This window comes from Sus scrofa, chromosome 1, assembly GCF_054392235.1.
Source record: "Sus scrofa isolate SSC_HxYL_T2T_F1_AM1 chromosome 1, Sscrofa_HxYL_maternal_Yorkshire_Landrace_v2.0, whole genome shotgun sequence".
NCBI lineage: Eukaryota > Metazoa > Chordata > Mammalia > Artiodactyla > Suidae > Sus > Sus scrofa.
The window spans coordinates 109,500,514-109,521,606 of record NC_139383.1 but is presented as its reverse complement, the minus strand read 5'-3'; the positions used below and the strand labels follow the sequence as shown (position 1 = coordinate 109,521,606).

Sequence of the window (21,093 nt, the reverse complement as noted above, 5' to 3'; positions counted from 1 at the left end):
ACCCTCTGGCTTACAGAAGAACTCAGGGTTCAAGTCTGACCTCAGCCACTCATAGATTACATGACTTTGAGCCTCAGTTTCCACATCTATTCCATCTATTAAATATAGAATATTAATGCCTTCTATACTTATCTCACAGGGTTTTGTGAGCATTAAAAGCAATAGCCATGAAAGAGTATGAAAAGTATCACATAAAAGGCTGCTGGAATAATCATCAGGTAGGCACTATAGGTGTACTATTCCCCTTCTCATGGTAAATGATAACAGGGACCAATGTACTCCATCTGATTTCACTTCACAATGATATTTCTAGGAATTCATCAATATTGCCTAACCTTACAAATGGGGAAACCCAGGCAGAGATTGGCAAGGAAATTGCTCAAGCATATCCAGCTGGGAAGTGGCAGAGCAGGGCTTCAAACCCCAGCAGTCTGCCTCTAGACCCCATGCCCTTGCCATTAGGTTACACTGCTGGAGTGAATTAAATGCCCCAGAACACTGAGTGCTAAGAACTGTCCCAGTAGTCAGATGTAGAGCAGGGTGTGCTAAGTGACACCACTAAACTGCCTTTAGCTTGCTATGAGTCTTGACAAGGTACTGTTCCTCTCTTGCTTCCCTTTCCTTTTGTGACCAGGGATAGCAATCAGATTAATGGGCTCTTTGTAGGAAAGCCCAAGAAAGGTAATGAGCTAGAGCTCCCGTTGCTAGGATCAAATGACTATATATGTGTTTAATAATCACACAGCAGCAAGATCTTACACAGATCCTACGAGCCCTTGATCCTCCAGCCACAACACAGCAAACTAGTTAGTCTTTGGCCACTTCAAAAGCTTGTAGTGCTCTGCCAAATTCTAGGGCCATTTTGGACAGCACGTCAATAGTCATCTTACTCTTTAATCCCATAGGTTTAAATATTCAGCAGAAAGCTCTCTCACCTTCCACCATCCCTCTCTCCACTCTTTCTGAGCCACCCCATCTCCTCGGTGAGCACCTTTCTCTCCCACTGCCCCATCTTCCCTCTCTAGATGGTCCTCCCCCGCTAATTCTCATCCCATCCCATATTCTCCACTGCAACTCTGAACGTCCCCTCAGAATGGCCACTTGGGAATTTAGAAAAGAGGATTTGGGGGTGGTAGGGGAGAGTGGGTGGGAGGATGGGGGAACAGCCCAATGTAGAAAAAATGGTGAGGAAACATCTATCTGGAAGGTTCCAAGTCACCTTCTGTTCCTTTTCTTCCTCTGCAGTGCCCTGTTTACTGTCTTTTCAAATACTCATACTGACCCCCAAGTACTACCCACAGAAGAATTTGAGTCAAGCCATCCATACTTCTGTATGGCTAAGATACCAAGTTCCCTCTCCCAGGGCATCAATATTTTAAGCTTTATCTCTAACCACGGAAGGAAAACCTGTATCTTGGTTGAAGCTTAGGCATCACCTTGGCTATTCAGGGGAATGGTAAATGGATACGATGAAGGTCATTTCCTGGGCTGCCAAGAAAAAGTAGAAGAGAGGGTCAAGGAGCCCCTCTGAGCAGAAGGGTAAAAGAGAATGTACCCAGCCTCCAAAGTATTACTTCCCTTTCTCCTTGCTTAAACAACTCCTGAGTCTTTTGCTTGCATGACTGAACAGGTCTGGATAGCAGTGACAGGTGTGACTGTCCCCAGCCATCTAGCTAATCTAGCCACTGTGGAATTCCAATCTGGTGATTCCCTTCCCTTCTCCCACCCCCATAAATCCCACTGCCAGACCAGCTGACATCAGCTCTCTCCTGCTCCCTCAACCTCCCAGGTGTTATTTACAGAGGGAGGCAGTTACCAGGGCAACTTCATGTGGACATTATTTTATACTATCATATTCTGTTCTCCCCTTCCCTCTTCCTCTACCCAAATGAGAAGTTATCTAGGCCAGGTCTCCTCTCAAATGCAGAAATCTCAAATCTTCTCACACTCAAGTCCTGCTGGGAGGCAGCTACAGAGAGGGAGGCAACTCAGGTGCTGTACTAGGTTGTGGATCAAGCAGGCATCCATTTCCCTGTCCATGTAGATGGCATTAAAATGATAGGAAAGAGGTCTTTAAATCAATACAAACCCATAAAAGTAAACAGAACAGGAGCAGAAAAAAGGAAGACGAGGGATTTCAACACCTATTTGAAGGTTGAAAACTTAGAGGTCTTAGCTCAGAATTTGAGGGCAGGGCAGGAATGGGGATGCTGAGGAGGATGAGCACCAGCTCCACGGACACCTGGAAAGGCCCCAGGGTAAGGTTAACAAGCAGATGGGAAGTAATTCCCAAAGCTAGAGTTACATGAAGGTTTGCATGCGAAGCCACTGGACGCCCTTCCCCACCACCCCAACTTCTGCAGTTCCTGCCTCCCTCCCTTTCCCATCCTCTTCTTAAACGCCAAGTTCTAAGGGGATGTTGCGGTCACTTGCAATGGAAGATAAGGACAGGATGAGAGTTAATTTTCTCATAAATTCATAATGCAAATGAATTTTACATTTACTGATTTTCAACTTTCACAATCAATCTATAGGTGAATATGTCACCGACAAAATGTAAAAGTCATCAACTCTGACAAGTAAAATAAAAACATCAGTAGAAAAAAAAAAAGTTGGGGAGGTGGAAGGGAAGAAGGAGGGAAGAAAAATATAATCTCATACTGAGAGTGACTGCTGAAATTTGATGGAAAGAGAAAAGAAGATAATGAATATAAGCACTCAAAGTTAAAGGGTAAATATAAGCTCTCTAAAAGTGATAATTACTGTCAAAATCAAGTAAAGACACTGACCACAATGCTTACTTTCTAGTGAAAGAAATTAAGTACTCACCAAAAAAAAAAAAAAAAAAATACATAACATAATATCAGATTGTTTCATGGGCAGGCAAGCAGATTTTCAGTTCCTATTTAAATCACTTTCTCTGTCTTATTCTTTTTTTCTTAAACAACAACAAAAAATAAGCAAAACCAAACAAAAACACACAAAAAAGCAGATAAAGTATATTACCTAAAGATACGAAACTAAAGAAAGAAATGCTTTTAAGTTTGCAGTCAGGGATGGGAAAGATGATGGTAACTTTTTACTATGAATCCCTTTTGAACTTTAAAACAAAACAAAACAAAACAAAAAAACCACGATTTGCACTGAGTAAAGTGAGAAAGACCTGGGAATCATCTACTTACTGTCAATGTCATGGTCACCAAGGCAAAGCTGGAAGGATGCTCCAAAAATGAAGGCTGTCTCGGTCCCATGGGACAAAATGTTGGGAGGGACCCTGGTCTAGTCTTGCTGTTGGGGAGAAAAGAGGGTTGTGAGAGCTTCTTGGGGAACCAGCTTTGGAGAGCTCTGGCCTCTCATCAATGAGTGGGCTTTTCCCTCACTGCCTAGCCCATCTTCGTCCTCATCTTCATCAGCTGCCTTGACATTTTAACCCATTGATTCTCAAACTCAGCAGCATATTAGAATCACCTGAGAAGGTTTTAAAATCCTGATGCCTCAAGGCAATGAGAAGATAAGCCACAGACAGGGAAAAAATATTTGCAAAAGACCTATCTGTTAAAGGACTGTTATCTGAAATAGTCAAAGAACACTTCAAATTCAACAATAAGAAAACAAACAACCCGATTCAAAAATGGGCCAAAGACCTTAAGGGACATTTCACCTAAGAAGATCTACAGATGGCAAATAAGCATATGAAAAGATGCTCCACATCCTATGTCATCAATGCAAATTAAACCATCTATTACACACTAAACAGAATGGCCCAAATCTGGAACACTGATGACATCAAGTGCTGATGAGGATGTGGAGCAATAGGAACTCTCATATATTGCAGATGGGAATGCAAAATGGCACAGCCACTTTGGAAGACAGTTTGGTAGTTTCTTACAAAATTAAACATTATCTTATCATATGATCCAGCAGTTGTGCTCCTTAGCACCCATCCAAAAAAGTTAAAAACACACATCCACACAAAAACCTGCACAAGGATATTTGTAACAGCTAATTCATGATGGCCAAAACTTGAAAGCAACCAAGATGTCCTTCAGTAAGTGAATTGCTAAACTGTGGTACATCCACAAATGGAATATTATTCAGGGTTAAAAAGAAATGAGCTACCGAGTCATGAAAAGACACAGAGGAACCTTAAATGCATATTGCTAAGTGAAAGAAGCCAATATGAAAAGACTATATACTGTATGATTCCAACTATATGACCTTCTGTAAATAGCAAAATTATGCAGACAGTAAAAAGACCAGCAGCTGTCTGGCATTGGGGTAGTGAGGGAGGAATGAACAGGCAGAGCACAGATAATTTTTAAATGCAGTGAAAATACTCTGTATGATACCATCATGATGGATACATGTCATTATACATTTGTTCAAGCCCAAAGGATGTAGAGTGTCAAGAGTGAACTATGATAATATGATGGTATTTGGAGGTAGGTCTTTGGGAGGTAATTAGGTCATGAAGGTGGAGCCTTTATGATGGGATTACTGTCCTTCGAAGAGAAACCAGAGAGTTTCCTTCCTCTCTCTGCTCTCCACCACATGAGGATACAGTGAGAAGACAGACATCTACAAGCCAGGAAGCAATGCCTCACCAGACATTGCTGATCTTGGACTTGGACTTCCCAGCCTCTAGAACTGTAAGAAAGAAACATTGGTTGTTTAAAAAATAAAAAAGGTAAACTTTAATGAAAACTATAGGCTTTAGGTGATTATGATGTGTCACTGAAGGTGCATTAATTTCAACAAACCTCTCTGGTGGAGGAGGCTGGTAATGAGGGGACTCTGTGTGCATGTGTGGAAGCAGGGGTAGATGGGAAATCTCTGTACCTCTTAATTTTTCTGTGAACCTAAAACTGCTCTAAAAAAATAAGATCTTAGTTAAAAAAATACCCAGGTCACACTCTGACCATTATATAAGAATTTCTGGGGGGTGGGGTGGTCCTAGGTGATTTCAATGTGCAGACATGGTTGAGGACCACAGCAGAAGATGAAGACTGATGTGCAAAGTGACGACCTTCCCAAAAGGCACAGAGCTGGGAGGAACTAGTCTTTCACTACTATAGGCAATCATATAGGGCCGTGGTAGATGTGTGTATGTCTGTGTGTCTGTGTGTGTGTGTGCGTCTATGTGTGTTAAAGCCAAGGGAAGGGTGGAAAGCAGCCACCATTCCTGCTCCTTCCAGAAGACTACCTATATTATCTTTTGTAAGCAAGAAGAGGACTATCTGGAACCAGAGCCAAATGAAGTTAGGGTATAGGTCCTAGCTTCCTCACAGGTCAGTTAGTATGACCTCAACAGAAGTCCCCAGACCTGACTCCTGAATGGCCACCATGCCCATGTGAACCATGAACCAGAGCAGTGGTGAGCATCAGAATCACATGCAAAGATCCTGCAGACACAGACTGGCTCTGTCCCCACAGTGTCTCATTCAGGAAGTCTGCGGGGAGACTGGAGAATCTACTTTTCTAACAAGTTCCCAGGTAATGCCAAGATACTGGTTCCAAGACCAGACTTTTGAGAATGCTGACTTGGGGGGAGGTGGAGGAGGGAGGATAGGTGTAGAAACACCTTTCTCAAGACAAGAGGGAGCCATTCAGAGGATGATGGCACAGGAACCTCTCTAGTCTCACTTTGAAGGCTCAAGACTGAGTTTGGTTGATTACCAACAACCCTCTTGCAGGGTATTAATCATGGAAGAAGCATTTGAACTTTGGAAACTATGATGAACCTGGTTACAATGTTCTCTGTTCAGATATGCCACATTAGATCACACACCCAGCATCATCTAACCCCTTTAAAAAACAATCAGATGAGGGGTGTCCATTCTGTCCTGTGACACCAATCTTAAAAAGGAATTCTAGGGAGTTCCCGTTGTGGCTCAGTGAGTTAAGAGCCCGGCTAGTACCCACGAGGATGCGGGTTCCAACTCTGGCCTCGCTCAGTGGATAAAGGAATTGGTATGGTAAATGCAACTTGGATCTGGTGTTGCTGTGGCTGTGGTGTAGCCCGGCAGGTGCAGCTCTGATTGGACCCCTAGCCTGTGAACCTCCATATGTTTCAGGTGGACATAGGAATTCTATTTAATGCTGCACTGAATCTATATTATAAGGCAAAGCTGATTCTGAAAACAGCTTTCCCATAGTCCTGACAACTCGAGTTTAGGCAATTTCTTGGAGTATTTCTTCACTTATATAAAATAAGGGGAGGAAGACAAAAAGTCCTCTACCAGCAATGTTTCTCTAAACCAGATGTGGATTCAGTACTTAGTAATTTAATTTAGAATGATCAACTGAGCAATTGCCCAAAACCTATTCTCTAAAATCCCCGGGGGTGAAATCCTTTAACTCTTGCGCATAGGCCAGTCATAGCAATCTTGAAGCAAATTTCCTCTTCCCAAACATACAATAATGTGTTTCAGCTGACAACCAAACAGAAGCCAAGCAGTGGGGAAAATAATCAGCAAATTCAATAATTAGGATACGGCTTACACTTCTTTTCTAGTAGTTATCATTTACTTATTTTAATTAGTTATCTTAATCCTCTGCCTTCCACTAAAACCATTATTGGTCATTAGTATTTATTATTATGTTCGGAGAGCCGCAAATACATTTTGTTTTACATGTAAAAATGTAATTTACATAGAATGTTAGGTCTGAGGGGTTCTCAGAGGTAATGTTTCAGAACATTAAAAAGCAAGATCTTATAGGAAACCAAATGCAGAACAATGGAGAACTGCTAACATTCTAACTGCTAACAATACCTACTACAAGGTAGTAGTAGGACTGGACTATGCTATTTACTCCATTTTCAGTATAAATTCTAATCATTTAATTATAAAGACTGTCAGTGAGAACATTGAGTCTGATTCTTATGTAACACTTATCCAGTTTATTTCTAAATTTTGTTAAATGTATATACATATATAAACTTCTATATGAATTTCTTTTTTCACAGATGAGGAAATCAGGACCAAGAAAGTCAGGGAGATTTGTCCAAAAGCCAGAGGGGTTTAGTGATAGGATGAGACAGAACAAACTTCTCCTGACAGTATGTCCGGGCCACTTTTTATATTCCATGTTTCAGAGAGGGAGCACTTCAAAGAGATTATATTATGGAAAGCAGCTCCTCCAGGGTCTTCAGTGAACTAGAGAAAAGAAAGAAAATAGAGGGAATTCCTGATGTGGTGCTGCAGATTGATGATCTGGCATTGCCACAGCTGTGGCATGGGTCACAGCTGCTGCTCAGATTCAATCCCCTGGCCCAGGAACTTCCCTGGTACAGTTAGGAAAAAAAAGAGAGAGAAAAAAGAAAAAAAAAAATGGACCTTGATCTTATGTCACAAACTGGACTTCTCACTCAACCAACATTTTTTTTTTTTTTTTTTTTTTTCAGGCGGCAGCTCAGATAATGCTCCTGAAATTGACAAACAAAAGTCCTGGGCAATAGCAAAGTGAAAAAACACTGATTCATGAATTGGCAAATAGCTTTTTGTAAATTGTTTGTAAATTGTCCCCTCTTCTCCTCCTCTGGCTGTTCAGCCACTAACACATAGGTCTGTATATGTGTCTGTGTGAAGGCCAATGGAAGGGTTGAGAGCAGTTGCAATTCCTGTTCCTATGGCAAGGCCATTCATATGACTTTTTTGTAAGAAAAGAGGAATGTCCTGGGAACCAGAACCATTTGAGACTGGGGTAGAAACCCGAGTTTCCCCAGGTGGCAGAGCATGACTTCTGAATGGCCACACTGCTGGTGTGGACCCCAGGAGGTTTGTAAAAAGCCTGTTCTGTAGTATGTCTCTGACTGTCAGTTTCCTTTAAAACATCTCATTATAGCAACTTTTCTATTCCCAATGTGGTGGTCTTTACCACTTGCCCATTGCTTTTCTATACGTGTATCTATAAAGATTGTGTATATGAGTGGATGTCTATAAATAACCTTGGGTTGTGCCCACACCTCCCAAGGTGAATCATCGTTCTCTAATATTCACTTCCAGAATAAAAGGTTTGTGACACTTTGAACTGTTTCTATTTGGAGGACAAAAAAAATGTGAGGTGGCTGTAAATACTGGATACAGACACAAGCTTAGACCTCTGTTAGTTGATCTTATAGATAACTAGGAACAGAGTGAACTGTATAAAAATAGCATAGATCTCCCAAAACAGACACTCTGTTCTGCTCTTGGGAGCTCCCTAATGGTCACCTACCAGGTGAGCTAATCAAGAGAAGAAACTCAACCAAGAAGGAAAGACTACTTAGTTTATGGTTCATCACCCATTGTGGGAAGAAAACTTCAGTTCAAAAAAAACATTTAAAGACATGGGAAAATGTGCATGATATTGCACTAGGTGATAAAAGTTTACTAAATGATGCAAAGTATGATTTCTTTTTCTGTTGATTTAAAATTGGATAGGAAAGAGACTGAATGGCAGTCTTCGATTTTTTTTTTTTTTTCCCTGCACTCAAGGCATATGAAGTTCCTGGGCTGAGGATCAAATCCTATGCCAGATCCTTTTAACCCACTGTTCCAGACTGGGCATCAAACCCGTGCCTCTATGGCAAACCGAGCTGCTGCAGTCAGGTTCATAACCCACTGTGCCACAGTGGGGACTCCAGTAGTTTTAAAATTTTTTGATGGTTATCTGCAAGTGGTAGATTACAGAAATTTTTTCCTTTATAATTTCCTGTGTTTGGAGTTCCCATTGTGGCTCAGCGGAAATGAATCCTAGTATCCATGAGGATGCAGGTTCAATCCCTGGCCTCGCTCAATGGGCTAAGGATCAGGCATTGCCGTGGTGGTGTAGGTCGCAGATGCGGCTTGGATCCTGAGTTTCTGTGCTGTGGCATAGGCCAGCAGCTATAGCTCTGCTTTGACCCCTAGTGTAGGAACTTCCATACACCACAGGTGCGGCCCTAAAAAGCAAAAAAAAAAAACCAAAAACAAACAAACAAAAAACAACAAAAAAAACCACTTTCCCGTGTTTTTCTCCCTAATTTCCCACAATAGCCATAATTTTATAGACAGAATAAAAAATAATAAAGAAAAAGTGGTTTGACATTGAGATTACAGCTTTTTCTCATGCCCTCCCAACCTCTCCTAATAGAACACCAAAGTCTGAGAGCTCACTCAAATCAACAACTAGGGAATAGGGTCCTCTTGGGGTGCAAACTGTCCTTCCATATTGTCAGGTTGTGCATCCGCAGATACCAAGAACTGACTACTGGACTTGAGCCTCCGCGGACTTGGGTATCTGCTGGGATCCTGGGACCCAACCACCACACAAACCAAGGGATGAATGTACACACAGAAAAGGCAGATGACAAATTGCTATCTTAGAATTTAGCTAATTTGGCTCAAGTGTAAGAATGTCTGCTTTCCAGGTTCACTCCCATTTCCAGTCATCAAGCTTGGCACCAGCCCCGAAAGAATTTCTTTAGTTTCTTCGAGGCTGCTTGCTTACTCTCCCCACAGGCTGAGGCTGAGCTGTGTTTTTCTGCATCCCCAGCATATCCCAAAGAGACAAGGTCATTTCAGCTCTGGGCACCAGGTACTTCGAAGGCAGCTGTCCTGCCCCTTCCACCTCGAAGGCAGCTGTCCTGCCCCATCCATCCGGTCACCCACATGACCCATTCCCAGATTGTGCCCTCTGGAGCCCCTGAGTAAAATTTCTACCTCTGCTGAGTTCTGCAGAGAAGCAGGCTTGGCTTTGGACCCTGACTCTGCTGGTTACAAGCTGTGGCCCCTTGGGGGGTGAGTTGCTTAGGCTTCCCAAGCCTCAGTTACTTGTCTGAAGAAAGGGGATCATTAAACCTACTCTGAGGGCAGAGACACTGCACCTAAAGAGCATTGCTTGGTTTGGCACATAATAGCACTCGGTGTGTCCACAGCGGCTGCTGTTTTTTACAACGCTGCTGCTGCTCCTCAGTTCTTCCAGAACTTTCTCTCTAAAAGCTCCTGCATCTCTTTTCATGATCGCTTCACCATGCTACAGCATCTTCATTAACTCAGCAGTGCTAAATTGATGTTTCTACTCTCCTGGCTCCTCTCAGGCAACTCACCTCTAACCTGGGACTTCGGAAAAGTGGGTTCCCAGGAGGACGAGGCAGCCAGAAGCAAACACAGGGACCGCCAGGGCACAGCAAACGCAGCTCCTCGATGCCTGTTGTTGTTTGTAGGAAAAGCGCTAAAGCCTCGGCTATTCAACTGCAAGGGAGGGAGATGTCGCCTTACTGGGAGCAGAAGGAGAAATTCACATTTGAAAGGCAAGTTGCCATCCTTGGAAAAAGTTATGTCACACAAGTTTGACGTCTTGGGATTTATCACAATATTTTTCTAAGACTTCAAAGCCTCCAGAGTTACTTCGAGGACTGTAAACTCCACCATAAGTGATCTAAAATGAAGGTGAGATTTTTTCCACTCTAGAAACAGCTGCCAAAGAGATTCCACCCAGAGCTCACATCCATGTTGCCAGCCATGCATCACATCTCATCATTACCCAGGAATTAAGGGATGGAGGTAGAGTCAGAACTGGTACAGAGAGGACAAGGGAAGGAATGGCATTAATGGAGTGTCTACACTGTGTCAGGCACTCTACTCAACACCATATCCTAGAAGGTGCACAAAACTCTCTCATTTGGGGCTGGACTGTATAACCCCCTAAATTCAGATGTGGAACCCCTAACCCCCATGATCTCAGACTGTCACTGTATCTTAAGACAGGACCTTTAAAGAGCTGATTAAAGCAAAAGGAGAGCAAATGGGTGAGTCCTAATCCACTGTGACTGGGGTCCTTATTAAAAGAGATTAGGACACAGACATGCATGAGCAGAGTGAAGACCACGTGAGGACACGGTAAGAAGCACCACCTGCAAGCCAAGGGGAGAGGCCTCCAGAGAAACTAATGCTGTGGACACCTTGATCTTGGACTTCTAGCCTCCAGGATGGTGAGAAAATAAATGTCTATAGTCCCTTGTTATGGCAACTGAAGCCACCTGGTACATATGCTGCAGGTATTATCCCTATTTTACATACTGGAAAACAGGTGTACAAAGTGGCCTGGCTGGGATCGTGCAGCTGATAAATGGCAGAGTCAGCGCTCAAACCAGATCTGTTTGACCCCAAAGCCTGGTCTCTGCCTTGAACTCTAGCTGGTGAAGAATGGGGGCTTTGGAGCCAGTGATCCTGGATTTGAATCCCAGCTCTGTCATTTTCTGGCTCTGTGGCTTTGAGTGAGTTGTTTAATTTCACTGTTCCTGAGTTTCAACATTTGTAATATTGAGCCATAGAAATCCCTACTTGGATGCTTGTAGAGGGGATTAAATAATTTAAATTTTAGCTATATGTGTATATGAGAATATATATATGTTCTTCGTTCCTGCTAATATTTGGTCTTTGATCCTGGATCCTGACACGGAGCTCCTATATCGCTTATAATTTCCTGAGTGATGGGAGTGTCTGACACAGAGCTTCTAAATCCTTTGGAATTTCTTGAGTGGTAAGAGCATCTTTTGTTCTGCTGAAGTGATTCTTGGTGGGCTTCTGGATGGGGGCTGATCACCAGCAAGACTAAGCCAAGATTAAAAGCTTAGACTTTCAGCTCCACTTCCCATTCTCCAAAGAGGAGAGAGGGGCCAGAATTTATGATTATGTCTGCATGGTGAAGCCTCCATAAATCCCAGAAGTATGGGTTTGGAAGGCTTCCGGGTTGATGAATAAGGATGTAACCACGTGCTGGAAAGTTTCACACCCCAAACTCCACAGGGACAGAAGTCTGTTTTGAGGACCCTTCTGGACCTCATCATGTGTACCATTTAATTGGGCTATTTATTAATATCCTTTAACATCCTTTGTAATAGACCAGAAATCTAGTACATAAACTGTTATTCCTGAGTTCTGCAAGCTGTTCTGTCAAATTAACTGAATCTAAGTAGAGAGTCATGGGAACTTCTGGTTGACAGCCAACTGGTTGGAAGCACAGGTGACAACCTGGACTTGGAATTGAATCTGAGGTGGGTGCAGTTTCATAGGACTGAGCCCTTCACCTGTAGAATCTGATGCTATCTCCAGGTAGATAGCGTCAGAACTGAACTGAAGTGTCAGACACCCAGCTGGTGTCACCTAATTGGTTGGTGTCAGAGAACTCCCCACTTCCCACATCTGGTTTCAGAAGTGTCATAGTGAGACTAAAGGAAAAACACAGCATTTTCCTAGACAATGTAAAATACTTAGTGCTTGATACATGGTAAGTGCCCAATTAAATATTAGCTAATATTATTATTACTGTAAATATTATTATTATTATTATTACCAGTATTACTACTGAAAGATCCTTAATAGTCTAGTCCAAACACTCTCATTTTACAAAATCAGTAAAATGAGGTCCAGAGATGGGAAATACCTTAGAAGGTCACAATACCAGGTAATTAAGGTCTAGCCTAATGTTCTATACTATTTGGGGGAGGTTCAAAGAAATAAGGATTTAGATGTAGGGTTTAGTTTCTAGTGGCTTTTAAAATGAGGGGAGAGAAAACTAAATATAGAACTACCATATGACCCAGAAATACCACTCTTGGGCATATATGTGGACAAAGCTTTCATTGAAAAAGATACATAAACCCCTATGTTCATTGTAGCACTATTCATAATAGCCAAGAGATGGAAACAACCTAAATATCCATCACCAGATGAATGGATTAAGAAGAGGTGGTACATAAACACAATGGACTACTACTCAGCCATAAAAAGAAAAACTAATGCTATTTGCATCAACATGGATGGAACTACAGATTCTCATACTACGTGTTGTAAGTCATAAAGAGAAAGACAAATACCACATAATATCACATATCTGGAATCTAATATATGGCACAGATGAATCTTTCTACAGAAAAGAAACTCATGGACTTAGAGAACAGACTTGTGATTGCCAAGGGGGAGGGAAAGAGAGTGGGATGGACTGGGTGTGTGCGGTTAGCAGATGCAAACTATTGCATTTGGAGTGGATAAGCAATGAGATCCTGCTGTATAGCACAGGGAACTATATCTATTTACTTGTGATGGAACATGATGGAGGATAATGTGAGAAAAAGAATAGAAATTTCCAGCAGAAATTGACAGAACATTGTAAATCAACTATAATGGAAAAATAAAATAAAACGAGGGGAGAGTGTGCGGTGAATTAAAGGCAATTAGGAGACCGTGATGGGAACTGGGAGATGGTGGTCCTGAATCTCATGTTCTCATCTAAAAAAGAGAGGTCCTCTCACATTCCCCCAAGCCGCCCAGCATCACTGTGAGGCCACAGTGGGAAAGCACCTAGATGACATACCACCAAGGCATGGGATTCAAAACAAAAAAGAGCAACTCCTGAAAACGCTTGTGGGCCCAAGAGAAGAACAGAGGATATACCTTAAACCCTAAAAACTAAGATTTGGGAAAGTTCTAAGGAGATTTAAAAAATAGCAAAAGAGGAGTTCTCGTTGTGGCTCAATGGGTTAAGGACCTAATGTTGTCTCTGTGAGGATGCAGCTTGAATCCCTGGCCTCATTCAGTGGGTTAAGAATCCAGTGTTGTCACAGATGTGGCTCAGATCCAGTGCTGCCATGCTGTGGCATAGGATGGCAGCTGCAGCTCAGATTTGACTCCTAGCGTAGGAACTTTCATACACTACAGGTGCGGCTGTAAAAAGAAAAAAAAGAAAAAGAAATAGCAAAAGATTCCCAAAGAAAAGCAATTGATGGGCATGAATATTAATAGATCTTTAGGAGGTTGCAGAAAATAGAGCAAAGCAGATGTGTCACCTGGTATCTTTCATAGACCTGTGTTGTTAGGAACCACCATGAGGTCTCAGGCAGGAGAGGCAGCCCCTGCCTCAGAAAAAAGGTGACAAGAGAAGCCAGCTGCTACACCTGGTCACAGAGCTCAAGGACCCAAGAGACCTGGGGCTGTTCTGCAAGTAAATCCTTGCATTCAGTCAGCAAAAACTTAGCATGTTCTAGGTATTCTGTCTTTTGCTCAGTCTGGGGATAAAATGAGCAAAATGAGATCAGCCTCTGCTCTCTGGGGTAGCAGTCAGGTGGAGCAGAGAGTCAAAAAAAATGACTCTCTGGGTCAAAAAAATCAGCCTGTTGGAAGGTGAGCTACAAATTGAGGTAACCAATATGGAGAAGCAGGCCTGAGGCTACAAGACCAGGCGACAGAGGAATTTTTGGCTAGGGCCTGAGAAGGTGTCACTGGGGTAAGGGCTCTGAAGGATCAGCAGCGGTTAGTGAGGCAGGGACAGAGAGGGAGTGAGGGGTTAGTGTTCCAGATGGACGGAAATGCATGTGCAAAGGCCCTAAGGCTGGAGGGAGTGCGGGATTCAAGGAAGTGAAAGCGAGAGTGGCTGGAGGGCAAGGATGTGGCAGAGAGCAAAGTGGATTCCCATGGAGAAGGTAAATCAGAACCTGGGGTCTAGTGGACCGGATGAGGGGGACCTGAGGACCAGGCCACGTGGCCTTGTCAACAAGATTAAGGAATTTAGTCCCCAACGCAGTGGAAAGTCACGGAAGGGCTTTAATCAATAGACCACAAGATCACACTTGTGTTTTGTAAGCTGAATCTGACTGTGGTGTGGAAGGTGGACGGTGGGGCTATAGGCACACAGGTGGCCTGACTAGGAAGCATCTGAGGTGGTTCAGGGGTTGCTGATAGGACCTCGGATGAGGATGTGCTGGTGCTATGGGAACAAATGCACAGTTGTGTTGGAGACTTTGTGTGTAAAACCCCACAGTGAAGGGCTGGGATGGAGGGGAGGGGCATCAAAGACGAAGTCCAAGCTTCTGGCTTACACTTTATTTTATTTATTTATTTTGTCTTTTTTTTTTTTTTTTTTTTTAGGGCTGCACCCATAGCATATGGCGGTTCCCAGGCTAGGGGTCTAATCGGAGCTGCAGCTACCTGTCTACACCACATCATAGCAATGCGGGATCTGAGCTACGTCTGTGACCTACACCACAGCTCGTAGCAATGCTGGATCCTTAACCCACTGAGCGAGGCCAGGGATCGAACCTGAAACCTCATGGTTCCTAGTCGCATTCGTTTCTGCTGCACCACAACAGGAACTCCCTAGCTTGCACTTTAGACAGACAGGGATGCAAATCCTGAGGTGGGGAGCCCTGGAAGAGGGAAAGGCTTGGTCTGAGGATCACATCATTTGACATCCTGGAGTACGTATGTGACATCCATGAGGAGATAGTAACAGGAGGCACTGACATTTGTTGAATACTCTGTGCCAAGCACTCTAGGAGGCCCTGGAGATAAAGTGATTAATAAAACAGATTCCCTGCCCTCAAATAGCTCGCGCTCAGCCTTGGCTGCTCACTGGAATCACCTGGGAGTCTGACAGCTCTGAAGCCTGGATCTCACCCAGGGAGCCTCAGATCATGCCATCAGGGTTGAGAACCACCACCCTGGGGCGCTCGAGACCCGGCATGGCCCTCGTCTAATCACGCAGGAAGGGGAAATAGGAAAATGACTCAGAATCTTCAGCATTAAGGATTTAGAAGAGAAAGACTAAAGCATATGGCTGTAATAGGGATAATATTATTTGCACGTTGAACCAATATATTTTCATCTTTAGTAATTCCTGGTTCGCAGTTGTTCCCCGGCTCCCTTATTAAGAACCAAGCCTGGCCGTCTCAGGTGATGGAGTTTCCTCCATGCCACACACAAACACACATGGGGGAATGAGAGACAGATAACAGATTATTATCACTTCTCCAAAAGAGCTAATGCTGGAGTTCCCGTGGCGGCTCAGCAGTAATGAACATGACTAGTATCCATGGGGATACAGGTTCAATCCCTGGTCTTGCTCAGTGGGTTAAGGATCTGGCGTTGCTACAAGCTGTGGCATAGGTCACAGATGAGCTCTGACCCTGAGATGGCTGTGACTGTGGTGCAGGCCTCCTGGGAACTTCAATATGCCACAAGTGTGGCCCTGAAAGCGAAAAGAAAAAAAAAAAAGCAAAAATGCTGGTGCTCTAACACAAGATGTTAAGTCAAATACAGCATATGACATGATGCAGGGTGTGACCCATGCCAACAGCTGGGAACAAAATAAATGCCAGCGAATATCAGACGTGTTGTCCTCTTTCCAAGTCACTCCAACAAACCACTTAGATTTCTCACTCCTAGAACTGAACTCACCTTGCCCTTGAACTCAACTCTGAAAGCACACATTCCTTAATTTTCCTGGAAAGAAGAAATGCTGACAGCCAGGCTGAAAAGACACTGCATGTGCCAGCAAAGCTCACGTCAATGATGGTGCCAGGAGCTCGCATCCCGTCCGCTCCAGGAGCAGCACCCAGCACTGCTCAAAACATTCCTGCTCATCTTTGCTACAGGCTGATGGGAAGGGAGGTTCCAGTTTTCATTAGGCCTGTCTGCAAAGGAGAGAAATGATGTACCTGGGAGATATGAAAAGCCGGGAGTGGCGGGGACCCAGACAAAACAAACCTGAATTTCAACTGCCAAGGAAACTGCTGTTTCCCACCCTCCACCCTGACTTGCACTGGATGCTTAGTGCCGGTCCTCTCTGAACTCTTTCTAATGCCCCCACCTGACTATACATAAAGCAATGCCCACAGTGAAACTCTGACCCTGCTGGATGGCGCTTTCTTTCTTTTTCATAATTTTTATTTAAAAAATTTTTTTTCTTTTTATGGTTTCACCTGCAGCATATGGAAGTTCCCCTGCTAGGGGTCGAATTGGAGCTGCAGCTGCCAGCCTAATGCCACAGCCATGGCAACACCGGATCCGAGCTGCATCTGTGACTGTACACCGCAGCTTGCAGCAACACCAGATCTTTAACCTACTGATCAGGGCAAGGGATCCAACCCACATCCTGAAGGACACTGTGTTGGGTTCTTAACCCACTGAACCAGAGCGGGAACTCCTGGACTGTGCTTTCTAAGGATGGAGAGTCAGCTGACTGGCAGAACATTCTATAGTCCCACCATTCTCCAGAAGTGACTAAAGGTAAAATCAAAGTGACACGCAGCATTTCATCACTGGCCATATCCACTGTCCTGAGGACACTGGTCAGGAGTATCAGAGGGAGGTCCTGACCTTAAGGATTTTAGAGGAGTTAGGATTTTATCCCTCCGTCGAGGTGAGGTCACTGAGGGCTTCTGAGCAATTGGGTCAAGGGTGGTTTAGTGAAATTAGTCTGGCAGCATCATGCCCAAGTGGCTTGGCCTGGTCACCCTAAAGAAAGGGAGGTAGCTGATAAGAATCAAACCCTCAGAAGCCCATGTGTTATCAACCATCCTAGAGATGCATTAGAACATTCTCTGATCCACTGCATCTTATGGTACTTAAGTGGACTAGGGCAGCTGCTCACTGCTCCAGGAAGCAGGACCTCCGGGACCCTCCTGCCACAATAGCGCAGGGCATTGGGCCGAGCCATGGCTGCCTGGGACCAGCTGTCCCTTCCCAGGCAGGCCCGTTTCCAGGCAAACATTCCAGACAGATGTATGTCACCCTCTCCTGAAGATTTCTCGTGAAAGGGATTCCCCAGTGCCCTTGAGGATCTTCTAGACTCGACAGGGACTTCCTAGTGTCCCTTCCACCTCTTTCATGTCACAACCAGCCTCTCCCTCACCACAGAGTAGAGAAGAGCTAAGCTGAAGCCTCTCTGTCACACAGACCCTTGGGACAGATGAGGATCGTGAGCTGGTCCTTTTCCTTGTTGCCCCAGGGACCCAGGTATAAGACCTTAAACTTTGTTGACTTTCATTAAACAACTCCATCAGTTCAATACATAATAATAATAAATCTATGACCTTCTCCATATTATACTAGGCATGGTGGTACCTAAAAAAACAAACAAACAAACAAAAAAAACAAACAAAAAAAAAAACCCCAGGACTTCCCATTCTGGCTCAGCAGGTTAAGAATGTGACTAATATTTATGAGGATGTGGGTTCGATCCTTGGCTTCACTCAGTGGGTCAAGGATCCAGCATTGCTGCAAACTGTGGTGTAGCTCACAGATGTGGCTCAGGCTGCAGACATGGCTCGGATCTGGTGTTGCTGTGGCTGTTGTATAGACCGGCAGCTGCAGCTCCCGCTCCCATTCAACCTCTAGCCTGGGAACTTCCATATGCTGCAGGGGCAGCTATAAAAAAAATTTAAAAAAAGCAGACCCACACTCTGTCCTCAAGGAATGATAAAGCTGGAAGTCACTTAATATTATCCACAAATACCGAGAATGAGAGATAGACTCTGAGAGAATGTGAAAGAATCCTAGAGAACTAGCTGGGGGAAATCACAGCAGAGGGCACACCGACGTGGTTCCTGCTAAAGGAGAGCAGATTCCAACAAAACACAGAGGAAAACACCTCACAAATCTAATCATGTGGAAACCGAAGGACAAGTAGAAAAACAAACCTCCCCAGTGAAGAGAAGAAGAAAAGAAACACAGGTGTATGTGCAACCCCACGGCACTTACAGACTCCAAAGAAGCCCTGCTGGGACCGAGTAGCCGAGGCCCCATCGGTCACCACTCCTGGCCACATGAAGATGGACAGGAAAATAGGTGGCTTTTGCCACAGAGAAGGTGGCGGTTCCAGCAGGTAGCAGCCCAAGGACGATACCTTGTGATAACTCACCTTCTCCTCTGGGCAGCTCAATTGATTTTGAGCTTGGCAGCTTAACACGGTGGGGCCTGGCTGGAAAAGCACTGAGTCAGCCTCTCCAGGCCACATGGGTGCCCCGTTGTCATGGAGATCACAGGCAGCCCCCACAGTGATCCCTTCCCCATGGCCACCCACAGATGTCAACAGCAGAGAACACTGACATGGCACTTTCAAAGTTCACTCTGTGCTTTTACAAACACCTCTGCTTCTCACACATCTCTGGGGTGGGGGGAGTGTAGGGTAGGCGCTCTAAGGTTTTTCTTGAGGATAGAGCTTCTGTTGTATTACTTGCCGCTGTGTCTAGTAGCTCTCTGCAAGCACTTTCCACTCTAACAATTTCTCTGCCTTAGGCTTCAGCTCATCTTCATTGTCTACCTCCCTAGGAAGGACACTGTGAGGGCCAATGGTTTTTTTTTTTTTTTCCCTCAAGGCACTTATTGTCCCTGTAGGGGCCACACCTGGAGAGTTAAAGTAACAATTGTGGGGCCATCAGAAGGCAGGGTTTGAATGAGTATCAAATAAAATTGACAGACATCAGTGTAGAATCAGAGAAGACATTTGTCTGATAGTAGAAACTTAGCTTTTTTTTTTTTGTACAGCTGATTCCCATTATTCCTGGCAGTTATGTTCTATAAAGTCTCCACAAACACAGAACACTGAATTAGTGACTACTGAACCATTGTTCCCAGAGGATATACAGGGTCAGGTCCCTTGGAGCCTCTGGTCAAAACAATGAAGCAGCTTCATATACATTTTAGTGAATTTCCTCTCCCTTTTCCTGGATGTACCATATTGTAGATTCATCAACACTGAACTCAAGGTCAGTAGCACCATAACCACCATAATGCCAGGTTGAAGGATGCTCATCATACATGTGCTATGGGTATTTTCTCCAAAGAGCATATCACAATCTTCCTGCCCTTAGGGACATGAGATAGCCCTTAAGGTCTATTCTTAGAGGCATTTCAAACAGTGACATCAACAAAAAGTACCAAATGCACAAAAGTGGCATTAAGTAGGCACAGAAAGAAAGCTTGTTTACAATCTGAGAGCTGAAATATGAACGCACTATTACCTTGTTGGATCTCAGCTGGGAAACATGCATGGGGGGGCAACTCGAATTTTTGGCCTTTCTGCTCTGCACATGACCGTGAATAGCAGTGAAAGCACCAGGAGTATTGCATTGAGGGTTACAAATAGACATTTGTGGGGAGGTGAATTGGCAAAAGCAGGATCCGTGAATGATGAGGCTCAATTGTATTCTGTTACAGAAGGGCTATAAGGAGAGGCACTTGGAATTGAATTTGACTGCAAACCCAGGTGAGACTCTCGGGTAGAGAAAATACTGAAGCTGATGAAATAAGGGTGAGAAGCTGGTTCTGCATAATGGAGTGATGGGAGGGGGCATGGCCAGCAAGGCAGGTGTAGTCAGAAGGGGGCGTGCTCTGAGTATTAGGATAGGGAATATAACTTTACCCAGCAGGTCATGGAAAACCTGGCAAGGGGGGGATTGAAAAAGAGCATAATTTCAGGACCTTCAAGAGTGGGTCAGGAGAGGATGCTGTGAACACAGAGGCCAGCTTAGGTCAGTACTGGGGCATTCTTGGATCCCTAGGATGGCAATGAGAGGCCAGTCTGGAGGGAGTGAGAGGAGGGAATAGCTTTGTGATATAAGACTCCCACCTTGCCCCTCAAGTCTCAGTATCCATTTAAAAGGAACAAGCCAGGATCCAGACAAGTTGAATGCCCCAAAGAGTGGCATTCCTCAACCTCATCTTCCAGCTCCCTCCCATCACTATCACACAGCAGGCAGTTTACATGCCTGTCTTCTTTGCTGACCTTCATTAAAGCCCTTGATGTGTCCGGACACTTGTACGTGATAACAGGTAATGTGCTTTTAGTCCTTACAACAGAGGTGGGCCTTACTATCATTCAGCCAATTTACAGATAGGAAACAGACAAGGTTAGTAATTCTCGAAACTCTCTGAGCTGATGGTCTGATGCCCCTTGGCAGCTCTTGCTCTCGCGTGGCTGAATCCTTGTAGCTTGGAATCTAGTTGGGGCATCCGAGTGACTCCAGAAACCTAAGCTGAATGACTTTCATCCCTGACCTTCCAGACAGTGCCATTTGGTGCACAAAGAACCCACTAGCCCCAGGCTCATGACCTCTCTCCTCCAGTGGCTTCAAAGGCTTCTGACCTATACACCCTCTGTGCTCAGAGGGACCTTGCACTTGGTTTAACACTCTGCTGTGGCCATCTTGAAATTCTTAATTTTCAAACAAGAGGTCCACATCTTCCTTTTGCAGTAGGCACCTCAAATTCCATAGCTGGCACTGCTCCCGACTCCCCCATCTCCTCTGCCTCAAGTCTGTGCAAGCAGCCAGGGCTCTGTTGAAAACTTTCC

The 21,093-nt window shown here is 44.3% G+C and overlaps 2 protein-coding genes across 24 annotated transcripts in view; both read right to left on the bottom strand.

Annotated features, from left to right (window-relative positions):
- The window catches only part of SMAD4 (SMAD family member 4), a 651,075-nt gene that overhangs the window by 431,149 nt on the left and 198,833 nt on the right, over nt 1-21,093 (bottom strand). The gene's annotated exons all lie outside the window — the stretch shown is intronic.
- The window catches only part of MAPK4 (mitogen-activated protein kinase 4), a 184,121-nt gene that overhangs the window by 94,625 nt on the left and 68,403 nt on the right, over nt 1-21,093 (bottom strand). For 2 of the 23 annotated variants that reach the window (XM_084966107.1, XM_084966082.1), the window contains one exon: nt 3,183-3,288. The exons of 14 other annotated variants lie outside the window; for them this stretch is intronic. The gene's annotated coding sequence lies outside the window, so the exon portion shown is untranslated. Of the gene's footprint in view, nt 1-3,182; nt 3,289-10,069; nt 10,241-16,196; nt 16,433-18,500; nt 18,731-21,093 lie in introns of those variants that run through there. 7 more of the 23 variants (XM_084966076.1, XM_084966109.1, XM_084966130.1 and 4 more) reach the window with 6 other exon arrangements.